This window comes from Salvia hispanica, chromosome 1, assembly GCF_029641045.1.
Source record: "Salvia hispanica isolate PSC_SH4W2 chromosome 1, Shi_PSC_v1, whole genome shotgun sequence".
Lineage (NCBI taxonomy): Eukaryota > Viridiplantae > Streptophyta > Magnoliopsida > Lamiales > Lamiaceae > Salvia > Salvia hispanica.
The window spans coordinates 42,610,911-42,624,976 of NC_142692.1; the positions used below are offsets into that span (position 1 = coordinate 42,610,911).

The following is a 14,066-nucleotide window of genomic DNA, read 5'->3' on the forward strand; positions in this document are numbered from 1 at the left end:
CTGGATAACAACAAATAAATTTGCAACAGTTTATAAACTAAAAATAAATAAGTAGATTATATGGGGCTGCATATTGATATAATAGAGAACCCACCAATACAGCTCAGAGCTAGAATTAGTTTTCGAAAAAAAAAAGAAGCAAAAGAGTCATTAATTGACCCTTTCAATATTTAAAGTAATCATCTTTCAAAAAAATATATAAATATAAAAATAATAAGAGGGCCAAAATAAAAAAGAAAGAAAAAAGAGTGGCACTTCAAAAATAGGGTATTTCATGTAAATTAAACTTTTCTTACGGAGTAACTCTTTTAAATCATTCGATCTTAGAGCATCCTCATCCGTGCTCTTAGCTAAGAGCACGGAAGTGGACCCGGATCCACTTTTACTCCTTGTCCTTAGCTAAGAGCACAACACCCACATCCGTGATCTTAGCTAAGGACAAGCCCAAGGGTCCCACCATTCTATTATTCAATTTAAATAAAAACATTTTCATAATATTAAAATGCATTAAAAATATCCGAAATACTCTTACAAATTACAAAATAATTAAAAATTACATAATTCAAATCCTAAAAATTAATTACGTAATTAAAATCCATAAAATTTCATAATGAAAAAGTATGAATGATAGATAATTTGAGTGAAAAGTGGATGGTGAATGTGTGTATTTATAGATGATTTTGGGATTTAAAAAATAATAATAAATCCAAAAAATCCAAAAAAAAACGTCCATAAATAGCGCTGTATTTATAGATAATTTGGGAATCTAAAAATATATTTTTTTCAATTTTTTGTATTATTTCGAATTATTTCCTAATCTTCTTTTAAAAAAAAGAAAAGTCAATTTTTCCAACGGCTAAGCCGTTGGCCAATCACATGGTGTCACATAGGGCTGCTCAGCGGCACGGACGTGCTCTTATTTAAGAGCAGCGCCGTGCCGCTGGTACGGACGGACGACGTACATTGGCGGACGAGCTTGTCCTTGCCAGCGGCAAGGACGGACGGACGGCGTTCCACTAACCGTTGCGGATGCTCTAAGAAGCAAGTGGATAGAAAATATTCTTTTAAGCAAGTGGATAGAGTAAAATAGACATTTAACATATATAACTAAATTTGGTAATCATGGTATATATATCGTTTTATAGTATGTCTCGTTTTATGGTATATTTCCTCCGTCCTCAAAGAATATGCACTTTGGTTCAACACTGGTTTTAATACAAAATTGATAAAGTAAAAGAGATGTAGAGAAAGAAGTGTGATTAACGTATTGTTAGTGGGAAATGGTTCCCGCCTCATTAGAGAGAGAAGAATTTTCAAAATTGCAAAGTGCATATTCTTGTAGGACAGACTAAAAAGCAAAGAGTGCATATTTTTGTGGGACGTAGGGAGTATATCGATATTGGAATATAATCGGTATATCTTATATTACGATATAGTATTATATTGTAATTTTTGGTATATAATATAATTTCGATATGCCGCAGTTTACGTATGTGAAATTTCATACTGTTATCACCAGTGGCTGAACCAAAAAATTTAGTAAGCCGGAGCTGAAATTTTAAAAAATAATAATACTTAAAATATTTTAAATAATAATAATAATAATAATAATAATAAATTATTTAATTTTGCATATAACTATTTTCGTAGTCCTAGGTTACTATTTATATTTTTCACATTAAATTCAACACTTGCAACATTCACTTTTCCAAGCTCACAATCGGATTGGGAAATGAATTGCACTTGAATCATTCCTTATTTTTTTGAAAAAAATACCGCTGCACAACTACTACTAGTAACAACAAGGTTTCTTAGATAATATATTCACATATTAATAAATTTATAAGTAAGCGACTCATATTCCCTTTTGGGATATCCCATTATAAATAAGTCAAGCAAAAAGTTTTTTATTTTACTTTATCCTCCACCTCTCTTTGCATCTCTACTTTTCACCTTCTTATACTTTACTCTTTTGACTTTAACTATTTAAATACCAATTCATTAAATTTTGTGACCAAAAGAAGTGTTTCCTTTATCTTGAGACGAAGGGAGTACTACTTCTAAGCACAATAAAAACAATTTTATACTAATTCTAATACCAATTCCACCAAGCCCAAGTGCATCATTAGTTTATTATAGCCCAAAAATAAAAGCAGCCCAGAAATTAAATAAATGGCTCAAGATTAATAATGGGGTCCAACCCTTACCATTTTCAATTTCACAGATTCAGCGGTGCTTGCAACGGGAGTATGGATGGTTGGAGGGCAAGGCTCGCTCTGGGGCGGAGACCGGTCGGAGAACAGCCCTATAAGGGGATGGTCGGAGTCCGGTGCGGCCAAGCCCCCGCGCCCTATGTGGTTGTAGTATCATCTCATCTCGAAAACAATAGCGCCGCAGACGGAGAAACTAATGCACCAGAAGAAGAAGTGGTCGTCAAGCCATAACTATAACCCGAAGACGAATAAGTCGCATCAGATGCATAAATCAAAGACGCAATACTAGATGGCGGCGGCGGAGTACCATAGGTAGGCACCTGCATTTTGGACGGTAGCGGCAGCGGCACCCCTTCAAACCCTAGAACCCGCACCACCTCTGCGCACCACAACCCCACCACCATCAACCTCTCCATCTCACTCTCAATATACCCTCCACATCCCTCCAAACTCCCATCCGCCGCCTCCAACACCCACCCCGTCCCGTACAGCTCCCAAACCCACTCCACCGTCCTCACTTACCCCCAAATAGGCCGCCTTCCCGTCGAAATCTCGAGCGCCTTGTTGGAATAAGGAATTTAATTAATTGGAGAACAAGAAGGCAAGAAGGAAGTTAGGGCAAGAATAAAGAAGGAAATCAATTAAAGATTATGGAAAATCAAATAAAAAGGATATTAGTATAATTAGAATATTTTTTCCATGTATAGCTAGAATTAGAGCCTATAAAAGGTGGTGTAGCCATGGAGAGAATTCAATTCAAGTCATTCACAATGTAGTCTTTAAAGTTCTCCTCGTCTTTTACTTTGTGCAATAGTCTTTTATTTTCCACAATTTTACTTTTCAACATGGTATCAGAGCAGGTTCGATCACATGGATCGATCACGGTCTCTGAAAAAATAAAGAGAAAACAGCCAGTAAATTTGCCACAACAATTTATCCAATACTTAGGCATATAAAAAATAGTTAGCCCTCAGACGATAGCAATGATGATGCTTTAGTTTAGCAATTTGATATCCAATACTCTGGCGTCTCTATCCAGAGGGCTTCCACGCAAAAGAAATTCAGAGAGTGAGAGGAGGTTACCGGCATCAAACAGCGGCGGAGTGGGCTGTTCGACCTCGACGCGAAAGCGGACAGCAGCTGCGTGGACGACGGCGACAGCTGATTTCTGACCGTGAAAAGAGAGAGTTTTGAGAGGGAAGGAAGACTAAGTCTTCGACGGAACTGTTGCCCACGAAATTTTTCCGAACAGCAGCAGCAGCCGGACGAGGCTGCGAGGCGTTTTTTGCTTATGGCGGGTGACAGGACGAGGGTTGATGAGAAGGAGCGAGGCAGCGGCGGCCGGAGGAAGACCGCGGGCTGGACAGCGACAGGAATGGTGGACAACGGCAGTTTTAATCTCGGACGACATCGGCGAGACTCCCAGGCAGCAGCGTCGCGACTGCAAGTTTCGGATACCATTCGACGCCAGCGAAGGAGAAGAGAGAGGGACGGCAATTCGTCCGAGATAGCATGACATCGCTGGTGGAAGAAAAGAAAAAGTATAAGGGTTCTATTTGATGAGAAGAAGAAGAAGAAGAAGAAGAAGAAGAAGAAGAAGAAGAAGAAGAAGAAGAAGAAGAAGAAGAAGAAGAAGAAGAAGAAGAGCTCACTGTGTGATTTTGGAACCAAAATCAAAGAGAGATAGCGACGAGAAAATTTGGGGAGTGCACAGAATCTTGGGTTAGTTATTTAGTTAGTAGTTTAGTGATGGTTTTGGGATTTTGAAATATGGGAGAAAAGAGGGGCCGATACCCATGATAAATTCACAAGTCTTGGCCACTTTGAATTAAAGTAAGGGTTGGACCACTGAGTCAAATCCAATGGAAAATTGCTTATCTTGGCAGAAGGTTTTGATATAGAAGGATGATGTAAGGGAGTAGCCATCCGGAGGGAGAGGACAGAGGAAGATACAGCCAGCCAGAATGGGCCGAGAGAAGCTCGCCATGATCGGCAGCAGGGCATTCGGAAAAGGAGTCAAAGCAATTGACAAATTATCTGGCAAAAGATGAAAGGCCAGTGGCCAACTTCGAGAAACTACGCCCGGAGAAGAAGGCTGACTGTAGCCGAAGAGAAAACAACAGATGTCAAGATAAAAAGAAGTTCACGGTTTGTCCGGCCGAGGGGGAGAGGAAGAATGCGACCGAACAACTCCTCTCCAAATCTATGATGGTCGTGAAGGCCAAAGATGACCGATGATGAGAGGGCAAGAAAGTTGCAAAGGCACAGCCCACATGTTGGTGGAGCCAGGAAAGATTGGTAGCAAGACAACCCCGGAAAGGTAAAGCAGTCGAAGAAATTATCCGGCCGAGGGGGAGAGACAATACCCTACCGAAAGAGATGGAGTCGCCAAGAATGCGAGAAGTAATATGTGAACACTGGTGAAGGAAAAAGAATGACACAACGAAGATGGTCAAGAAGGTCCTCGAGAAAGAGTGATGATCATCCACTGAGGAGAGAGAGAGAGAGAGAACCGTCACACTGTTGGAGGAAGTTTGGTGCCAGAAGTGGTCACCTAGAGAGATCCATAAGGAGAAAGTAGACTTATGGTTTCACGTCTTTATTTTTAGAGAAGTAATTTTGGACCTAGTGGTTATTAGGCTCAAGAAAGAAAAGAAATGAAAATAATGGGCTCATAGTTTGAGTTGGAATGGACCGAGAATGGTCCATAGATGGCTCCTAGATACGAGCAAAAACTGTCTGAATTAGCTCCTCGACATGAGTCAAAACTGTCTGATGGCTCCTAGATACGAGCTAAAACTATCTAAGATGACTCCTTGATATGAGTTAAAATTGTCAAAGATGGCTCCTTAATACGAGCTAAAACTATCTAAGATAGCTCCTAAATATGAGTAAAAACTGTTTAAACAAGCTCCCGAACATGAGTTAAAACTGTTTAGACAAGCTCCTTGACACGAGTTAAAACTGCCAACAAAAAATTGAAGAGCTCCTTGACAAGAGCCTAAACTTTCAATTAAGAAAAATTGAAGAAGCTCTATGATACGAGCATAAACTGTCAATGGAAATTGAAGAACTCTTAAATACGAGTATAAACTATTTATCAAACTAAAGATCGTGCAAGTTAAGTGTCGAAAAACTCGATACTCAACTTGAGGAGGAGTGTTGGAATAAGGAAATTAATTAATTGGAGAACAAGAAGGCACGAAGGAAGTTAGGACAAGAATAAAGAAGGAAATCAATTAAAGATTTGAAAAATCAAATAAAAAGGATATTAGTATAATTAGAATATTTTTTACCTGAAAACCGACCAAATTCATCACTTCCAATTACGGACAACACAATCAATTTAAGTTTATACCTGTGGCGTAGCCGGCTGATGATAGTCACTTCCGATGCATACTCCTTTGATCCTTGCTTCGAGGCCTTGGAAACTCGCTTCACTGCGACGTACGAGTCTAGATTCTTCAAGAAGCCTCGGTAGACGCCTCCCTCAACTAACTTGCTTTCCTCCTCAAGTTCTCCGTAGGAGAATCTTCTAGGCCCACTCCCCTTTTGAAAATCCATCTCCATAGCCGAAACATCCTCGTCCTCATCCCCATTTCTCCCTCCTCTTTTCCTTCTCCATAGCCAGTATCCCACCAAAACCAGTCCAGCCGCTGCCGCCGTAGATAAACCCGCAATCAACCAGACCGGTTTTCCCACGGAGGGCCGGTTTCATTAGGTGGCGTAGGCATATCCTCGGGGTCAGGGCCGGTGACATTAGATGCAGGTCCAGAGTGGAACTGAAACTCCATGACTTGACATTGTTTTCCTGGAAGCAAAATTCTCCAGTCACTGCGGAGAAGCCGACAGCGACAAACTCCGGTAGAATAGTTCGGAGATCTATAGTGTATTCAATACTCGTTAACTGAGTCATTTGGTACACTAACACGTTTATAAAAGTCACTAGAAATTTCATGTTTGAAGAATTATAACTGATCCAAACATCAGTTACATACACGGTGGAGTTCAGAGACCACACGTCGATCCCCACGTGCTGGCCAACGAGCGGCGGGTCGAAGTCATTAGAGAATGTGTCGAATTCGACCGCCACGAACGGGAATTCGGACACGTTCGCGGGGGCATCGCTGAAGCCGGAGGAATTGAACGGAGCCAGGAAAAACGCGAGCCCGTGGGCGGCGCAGCCGGTGGCCTGGATGACGAAGGAGAAGTAGGTGTCGAAGTCGGTCAAGTTGCCGGTGGCCTTGTCCAAGAGGTGCAGGGGTTCGGCGTAGGTGGCGCGGCTCCTCTCGTTGGTGGTGACCTGCCTCGAAGCTGTATCACGGGGCTGGCCTGATCAGGCGTGATGAAGGGGAGGTCGAAGGAGAGAGGAGAGACGGTGGAGGTTGTGAGGGAGATAGATTGAAATTGAACAGTAAGGCGCCATTCATGGATAGCTGCTGCTTTTGCTGTGGAAACCTCACCTCTTATAAAAAAGTATTAACGCGCCAAATGGACAATATTACCATTCAAATTTTGTCTAGTTTTATAATTTTTGTCCGTCCTTAAAAACTTTTCCATTTTACTGTCTTTTTATATTTATTTTTGGTAGTACATTTTATATATAAATATAATATTAATAAATTATAAATATAAGAAATTAATACATGTATTATTATATACCACTACCAAATAAAATTTTAATAGTAATCGATTAATTCTTCAAATCTTCTTAAGAAATACTAATAAAAGTATTAGTGAGAAATTTGACACTGAAAAATGTAATAACAATGTAATAACAGGAGTATTATATATTCAAAGCATCTATTAGAGCATCCACAATAGAAATCGGTCAGCCACTCTCTCTCCCTGCCACGTCAGCAGCACTAAAAATCCACCTGTCACGTCAGCATTTACTCAAATAGGCCAGTCGCAATAAAAATAATTCAAAAACAACTACATTTACAGAATTAAATTTACGATTAAATTGCGGAACTAAATTTACGAGGCATATACGGGAAAATTCATTAATTGCATTAAAAAAAGTACATTCATTTAAAAAAATAAATTACATAATAAAGAAAAAAAACTATCGCCGTGCAGTCTTCCGTGCCCACAACTGTTCAATTATATCCTTTTGGAGTTGAATATGAGCATCCACTTGGCACATGTCGGCATATTCCTGGAGGCGGCCGACTTCATCGAGAGGTACCCCATGTCGTACGCTAGGGGTGGTCGTTCCGTGGCTTGGACCGGCTTCATCGTCATTGGCCCAACTAGTCAGTTGTACGCCTTCGTCTTCGACGATCATGTTGTGCATGATAATGCAGGCGTACATTATATCAGCAACGCATTTAACATCCCGCAAACGCGTTGGACCCTTAATTACCGCCCATCGAGACTGGAGCACACCAAATGCGTGTTCCACGTCCTTGCGCGCCGACTCCTGTCGTTCCGCAAAATAGGCCTTCTTGTCATCCGCCGCGTGCAAGATCGTCTTCACAAAGACGGGCCACCTAGGGTATATCCCATCTGCCAAGTAGTAGCCTATATCATGCCGGTTGTCGTTGGCCACAAATGAGACGGCTGGACCGATGCCCTGACACTTCTCGTTGAAGAGGAGCGACGAGTTGAGGACGTTGAGGTCGTTGTTCGACCCGGCTACCCCAAAATACGCATGCCAGATCCACAGCCGGTAATCAGCTACGGCCTCGGATCATCGTGGGATTCTTTTACTTGTAGCCGGTCGTGTAGACTCCCTTCCAGGCAGTCGGACAATTCTTCTACTCCCAATGCATACAATCTATGCTACCTAACATCCCGGGGAACCCATGCTGCTCCTCGTGCATCTGCATCAGATTCTGACAATCTTGGGGGTAGGGCTTCGAAGGTAGTGCTCACCGAAAATGTGAATCACGCCCTGACAGAAAAACTTCAGACATTGCAGAGAAGTCGTCTCACCGATGTGGAGGTACTCATCCCACATGTCTGCCGCGCCTCCGTAGGCCAACTGCCTGATTGCCGTCGTGCACTTTTGGATAGGGGTGTGGCCGGGTCTGCCAGCCGCATCGTGCCTGAAGCGGAAATAAAGATATCGACACTCCAAAGTATCAACGATACGCATAAACAACTCCCTGCGCATTCTAAAACGCCGCCTGAACATGGTTGCTGGAAACCGCGGGTCCGGAGCGAAGTAGTCGTCATATAGCCGCTGATGTCCAACTACGTGATCCCGATCAATCACTGCTCGGCGGTGGACAACCGGTGGAGGGCGAGGTACCGCCTGCTGTTCGACCCTTCTCATGTAGCGCTCTAGCTCGCGGTTCATGTAGGCCTCCATAGCCTCGTTCATCTGCCGTTCGTACTCTTCAGTATCCCCACCACTACCACCACTACCATCACTGCTACTACCCGCGTTACTCATCGCTCGATGTTGCTCTTGTACAGAAGTTTAGAGAGAGAGAAAACTCGTTAAAACAAGTGGTGCAAATGAAAATGAAACTAAAATCGCGTATATATAGGTTTTCAAAAAAAAAATTTTAAAAAACGAAAATAGGCGCTGGCCGATCGGCACGCCACAATGGCGGCCAGCGCCCTCTAATCGGCTAGCCCACGCCGATTTTTACGCCGATTCTCGGCTAGCCGGTTGCAATGGTTCGGCTAGCCGACCGGCTAGCAACACGGATCGGCTAGCCGCTATTGTGGATGCTCTTAGTACTCCCTTTGTCCCTTTAAATATGCAAACATTTGGGAATTGGCACCGGTTTTAATGTAGTGTTGTATTGTGAGATAATAAAGAGAGGGTAAAGTAAAAGAGATGGAAAAGTAGAGATAAAGATGTTTTCATTTTAGGAAACGTTTCATTTTTAATGGGACAAACTTAAAAGGAAAACGTGATAAAGATGTTTTCATTTTAGGAAACATTTTATTTTTAACGGGACAAACTAAAAAGGAAAACGTTTTATTTCTAATGGAACAAAAGGAGCAAGTAAGAGTATATAAAAACAATAAGAAAACAGCAAAAAAAATGAGAACTATTGATCGCCGACAATTTATTGATAAATGCAAATACAATAGTTAATAGAATTTATTGCTAGATTGCATTCTGCAAAGTAGTGTTATTTATTGATCAAATACATATATAATAAATAAATAAATAAATTTATTAACAAATTGAATGTATAATATAATACCAGGATTATAAAAATTTATAGATGAGTCTGATAGTATATTTTAAATTTTGAGCCCAGGTTTATTATTCTTTTTCATTCATCTCCTTCTTCAGTAAGCATTTGCATACTCATGAAACTATACTATATCTGCAATTGCCAATGGCCTCGTGGCCTCGCGGGGTTGAATTGGGGCTGCCGAAGGGTCGACTGAAGCGTCATGGCCCAATTCTAGCGGTACTCATCGGTCTGGGGTGGGGTCAGCCTACTCCACCCAGATCCGTCCCTGCCGCTACCGCCACCACCGCCTCCAGCAACCATAAAATTATTATTTTTATTTTATCTTTTATTTTAGTTATCTTGATTAATTAGCAAAATAGGTTTAGGATTTAGAATTATATAAATAATAGAATTTTATAGTATTTTGATTCATCGAGAAATAAAGTTAATTACTTATTTTCATTTTTAGTTCTTGCGGAAATCGCCCCTAGCGCCTGAATCAGGGTTTACACATTGAATGTTGCAGGTAGGTAACATGAATTCTTTGCCGGCCGACTTTTCTTCACCGGGTCAGCTGCTAGGACAAACAATGGGTTGGACATGCCACGTTGGCCTTTTCGCACCTTTTCACACACAAACACGACTATCAAACATACTTACATATCCATTAAAACAATTATTTCTTTGTAATAATCAAGTTTATTACTAGCACGTTCGAAGTTAAAAGTAAATTATTTCTATTTTGATAAAAAGAAATCAATTATTTTGATCTTTCTTACTTCATATTCATCCCATTAAATCTAAAATATTTTATTTATTTTTCGATACAAAACTTTATATATTGATTATTATTTCATGAGTCAAGTGAATAGAGAATAAAGTAAAAAAGAGAAAAAAAAATAGAAATTACTCCCTCCATTCCAAAGATAGTCCCATTTTGATCCGGCACGGGTTTTAAGAAATGTAATGAAAAGTGAGTTGAAAAAATTAGTGGGATGTGGATTCTACTTTTAAAGTATTAGTTCTATAATAAAATGTGAGTAAGAATGAGTTAATGGAATATGAGGTCCACTACTAAAAATCATAAAAGTGAAATGGGACAAACTTTGTGGGACAGACGGAAATGGAAAAATGGGACAATCTTTATAGGATGGAGGAATTCTTTATATTTAGAGTAAGAGAAAGAAAAAAATTGAAATTATATTATTCACATTTTAGGAAATGCGATATTTTTAGTGGGATAATCCTATAAAAAAACGCGTCACTTTTAGTGTATCCATATGATATAAATAATTAAATATGGTATAGACCCACTGCATTTTAATCAAGGACTTTTTCAACGGAATCTTCTTCAACTTGTGACTTGTTCTTTTAGCTACCGAGTTAAGAAATACTTCATTATGAAAGCTACTGTACTTCGGAAGAACATGAGGAATAACTGAGATTGGGCCATTAGCAACGACTGTCCCTTTTATTATGACAAGAATGTAATTAAATGCAAACTCTAAATATTGTACAAACTTCAAACTATGATTTAAAGTATTAAAAGATGTTAACGGATGACAAAATGATAGCAACAAAAAAATATAAACACAATGTCATCGGTTGATGTTGTGTTGACATTGTGTTGACACTGTGTAAACATTTTTTGTTGATGTTATTTTGTCATCTGTTGACATTTTTTAACGGTTCAGATCATAGTTTGTACACTATATAGAGTTTGCATTGCATCACTGCCCTACAACCATATTTCTATCTCATCAATATACCACAACGGTAGATTCAGGTCGAGTCAGAGATTCGACCAAGTGAAGGTAACCTAGGGCAATGTAATATTCAGTGTTTTAAAAATCGGACCGGACCGGCCGGTTGGGCCGCGAACCGGTGCTTGGTCCGGTCCGGTTTGCATCTAAAAACCAGTTGGTATTCATGCCGTTTTGAACCAGTGAAACCGGCCGGTCTGGCCGGAAACCGGTGGCCGGTTAGACCGGTTTTTTCTAAAATATGCAGTTTTTAACAAAAATCGCACCCCATAGTGGTCAAACCTGTGATCAACTGGATGAAAGGCTAACTCTTTAGCCACTGCGCCACATTCATTGCTATGGTAGGAGTAATGCTTTAATTATTCTTATACATAACCTATTCAACAATTTTTGCTTTATTCTATATTTAATCATATGTTTCTATAGACTAATTAATCAACCATATTTATTTATATTCCCATAAATTAATTTGTTAATTATACTAATATTTTATGTATAATATATATTTCATCGTTTTTGTTAATTAATAAATTTTAATAGGAGTAATATTTTATTAATCACTAAATTTTGATATTGTCATATAGATATATTAGTTACATACAAATTTGAATATTATAAGTATATATTTATTTAATTATACTTATATGCAAGTCCAACCCTATTACCACTCTACTTCAATTATTGTGACATAATAATAACTTTAATTATTCTTATAATAAATAAATAAATTTTTATTCATTCTATAATTTATTATTATTTTTATAAATTGATTAATTAATTATGATTAATTGTAAATAAAATATACTCCCTCCGTCCCACAAAAGATGTCACACTTTCCTTTTTAGTTTGTCCCACAAAAGATGTCACATTTCCTCTTTTGGAAAAAATTCATTCTCACATCAATTATAAAATTATATTTTCTCTCACCACTTAACACACAAAATAACATCTCCTAAAATCTCGTGCCATTTTCCAAATGTGACATCTTCTCTGGGACGGAGGGAGTATTATTTATACTTATTATATAATAAACTTTGATAGTAATTTATGACACTAAATTTGAATATTGTCATACATATATTTAATTAAATATAAGTTTTAATATATTAGGTATATTTATATACAATTATATTTTTATTTCACTAAAATTTAATTTTACTTATCCTCAATTAAGCTTAATAAGATTTTATTATTCACTGAATTTGATCAAAAACTACATTTTATTATATAAATTTGATCAAACTACATTTTACTATATATAATATATTTGAGTATTTATATAATATATTTAATTATATATGCTACAGTAAAACGGTCCGACCAGTGGTTGGACCGGTCAGACCAGTTGAACCGTGAACCAGTAGCTTCGTCGGTTCGCTTGCCGGTCCGGTTTTTAAAACATTGGTAATATTGCTAGTCACTATTTTTACTTGCTTGAATGTGCTTGTTGTGCTGAAGACTGAAGTTCGTGTTCAACTATAGGCTTGTCTCTTGTGAGGCTGTGATTTACCATTTGAAAGAGTGAAACATTCATGTGATATATCTACTACTCCACTACTTTTTAGCAAGAGATTGGGCTTCCCTATATTGTTCGTCCCAAAGTGAAATTAAATAAAGCCCGGCTAGATAAAGATCAAAATGAACTTATTTAATGTGACAAAATATTTTAGGCCCCGATTTTATAAATTTCTATGGCTCAACTTAATTCATTTGATAAACCAGTTATTACTACAAATCACATTCCAACAAAAATATTTGATTTAATATGCAATGCATAAAAATCAAATGAGTTGAAATTAACTGTACTAAAAATAGAAAAGTTCCGTCCTCGTGGAACTCCCAGGTGTAGGAGTAGTACATTATTATTCATGGTTTATATCATTTTTTTTTTATCAAATACTACTACTTACTATCATATCATTATCTCTCATCACTTATAATTATCTCTCATCACTTAGCTAAAAGAGCAAATTTAGGTAGGATCGGAAGGCCGACTAAATGAAGGTAAACCAGCGTAATGTAAAGAGAGAATCCGCAAAGAGATGGGGGACTCTTGACTTTGGAGAAAATGATATATTTTGCTCATCACACTTTTACTTGCTTGAAAGTGTTTGTTGTACTGAAGTCAGTGTTCGACTATAGGCTTGTCTCCTATGGTTTGACCTTATGGTGTTGTTGTTGCATTTCTCTTGTTTTTTCTGTTTTTATGTTGTTTGATTGTGCTTATGGTTAAACTTAGTTATTATTGTATTGTGATTTTTGTTTATTAGTACGTTATATAGATGATTCGTTGCTGATTTTTATTGGATATGACTTGAGACTGGCTGTCTAGGTGGCTCAAGCATTTTTTATTGCATTAAAGAAAAGGACAGAGTGAAACGATGATATACCATCTTCACTTATTTATAATTTTGATTAACTAAATTATAATACTTGCAAGAGATTGGGCTTCTCTATATTTATCCAAAATTTCGGCCCCAAGATAAATTAAATGATGCCCAGCTATTAAAAGGCCAAATGAACCTACGGCCCAGGTTATAAAAATCTAAGGCTTAAACTTAATTCACCCGAGAAGCCCGTTATTTTATTCATATGTTATTAGAAGTCTCATTTCTTTACGGTATGAGTTTTAAAAATATAAGAAAAGTTAATAGAATATAAGTCCACTTGTATATTATTTTTGAATAAATTGTGAGTTTAATAGAATATAAACCATATAACCATTTATAATAAAAGAAAACAAAAAAAAAAAAAAAACCAAAGACTCCTGTTTACGGACATATAAAAATGAAAAAGTGGGACTCATAATCCTGGATTGAGGGGTATTTTTTTTTTTGCCATATGGAATTAAATCATATATTCATACCCATCAATGGAACATGGTATCCAGCAAAAAAATAAAGAAGAACAATAAATTTCTTTGAGTTTTAATATTGCATCAA

At 38.0% G+C, this 14,066-nt stretch overlaps 1 long non-coding RNA gene and 1 pseudogene across 2 annotated transcripts; both read right to left on the reverse strand.

Annotated features, from left to right (window-relative positions):
* Positions 1–309: 309 nt before the first annotated feature.
* On the reverse strand, positions 310–3,958 carry LOC125198410 (uncharacterized). 2 transcript variants are annotated; one of them, XR_016134739.1, is made up of 4 exons: positions 3,866–3,958; positions 3,297–3,734; positions 2,521–2,773; positions 310–2,406 (listed from the first exon to the last, which is right to left on the reverse strand). It is a non-coding gene; the product is annotated as an uncharacterized LOC125198410 (long non-coding RNA). The 2 variants fall into 2 exon arrangements; XR_016134738.1 differs by having other exon boundaries at positions 310–2,773.
* A 381-nt stretch (positions 3,959–4,339) lies between these two features.
* Positions 4,340–6,639, reverse strand: LOC148933865 (L-type lectin-domain containing receptor kinase IX.1-like; annotated as a pseudogene).
* Positions 6,640–14,066: the final 7,427 nt, after the last annotated feature.